A 2,003-nucleotide genomic window follows, 5' to 3' on the forward strand; every position below is an offset into this window, starting at 1 on the left:
CTCCAGAGGACGACACGTGTCCAGTGCTCTAAATGCACCGTATCAATTACTCAATGGTATCGTGGGCTTCGACTGTGAGTTGTGCGATTAGGCTCTGTAATTGGGAGATATATCCGGCCCGGATAGATCGATGTCGCCTCTAACCCTAGAACATCTGAAGCGTAGAGCTGAACTTCCCGACACTTCCACTTCATCTTCTTTGGTTGCTCTGTATCTCCGTTTCTGCTTGGTCCTCTTGATCAATCAATGAGGCTATATAATCTTTTCTTTATTGTTTAATTTTACCTCCCTCTCTTTCTTCTTATATATTAATTGCGGCCATATATTCGTCTCTGCTCGTCCACTCCACAAAGCCGTCAATTAAAACTCAGCGCATCCAGAGCTACCAACAATGGGAAAATCATTTGCGATGGCTCCAGCTAATGGTAAATCACAAAAAGCCCTTTTATTTTTAATCCCAAATTTAAGCGTTTTACGTATGCTGAGTTGACATCGTCGTGGCTGATTTTTTTCATTGTTACTTTGATGTTTCTGCTTCGTTTATCCCATGCACCTTTTTCCCCAATCTGAAACGCGTTCCTACAAAAATATCATGTTTTCATAATACATATTTGTCTGTCTAGCTAATTCGCGTTCATCAATCGTTACTTTGGTTTTAACTCTATTTGATTGCTTCTCATACAGTATTTCCAGATATATTGATTCAGACGATAACCATAGAAGAGCTAAACGTCTATTGTGATAAAGTGATTTGCTTGGTCACTTTATCAATATACATTAAGAATATATATAAGTTCATCTCCTTTTTTTAGCCAGCACTAATAAAGCCATACTGTGTTCTTGGGCAGGGCATGTCAAGTATCTTATTTTTCTAAAAGGAACTTATCCATTTAATTTTGAAGTAAAATTATTATGAAAATTTGAATGTCTAAGTTAAAGTAAGGAGCATGGGACGACAGTGATTTGTGGATATCAACAGCCTCAAATTTGAATTCATGTACCAAGTATTTACAAGTTAAACTATTTTAACATCTCAAATTTGAATCAATATTTACATTTGAGTATATCAATTATTTAAGCATCGGGAATCAGCTCTCGAAATATCACATGAGTGGTGATTTATACGGTAACTCCATCTTTCCATTAGTTAATAAAGACTTCCCACAATGTCGTTGTTTTCTTTTACCAGCCTATTTAGAGGTCACTCATATTAGTTTAATTTCAAATTTGAAGGTGGGGTAGGTGATACGTCCCAGATTCGGACACGGACCACTCAACGGGATTTTGGATATGAACTCGCCAAAGATGGGAGAAGTGGATGGTTTGAAAGGCGACACACAAGGTTGCGGAAAAACCTTATGATACTACCGGCTTTGATTGTGGTTTGGAATGTTACTTCAAGACCAACAAGGGAAGATATGTTTACTTGGAGAATCACTCGACAAGAAACAAAGATTGTTCTAACCAAAGAACAAAGAGATAAACTCATAAACTTAAGGGAAAATCGATTAATTCATTATGAGAAAGAGTTTACATAATTATACTACTTGTGGTCAAAGAAAGACATTAATAAAATTACTTAGGAAATAACAAAGTTGACTGAGAATGTTGAAAGGCAGTGAAATAACTCTTCAGATCAGATCTGGTCAAAGTGACTCTTCGGCTGATGTTCAGATTCATCCGGCCAAGTTGAAGTCGCCGCGGTAAGGAGCTGGACGAACGCGGGATGGTCTGGACAGTATGTGGCCTGATCAAGCAGTGCACTGATGCGGCCTAAGTCTTCAGATAGCTGGATGATTTGTGCCTTAGAGAAATCTGAATGATAGAAGTCCAACAGAGTGTCGGACATGAGACTTAGTCCATCGGCTCGATCTTTAGAACACTCGGTTCGCGCCAAACGGACCAAGAGAGAAAAATTCTCAATCATTTTGGGAAACCTCACGATCCAAGTCAAGTCTGGCTCGGCTGTTGGCTTTGGCTTGTCGAGATGGCTGGGAAGGACG

Source organism: Brassica oleracea, chromosome C3 (assembly GCF_000695525.1).
Source record: "Brassica oleracea var. oleracea cultivar TO1000 chromosome C3, BOL, whole genome shotgun sequence".
In the NCBI taxonomy this organism is placed as follows: domain Eukaryota; kingdom Viridiplantae; phylum Streptophyta; class Magnoliopsida; order Brassicales; family Brassicaceae; genus Brassica; species Brassica oleracea.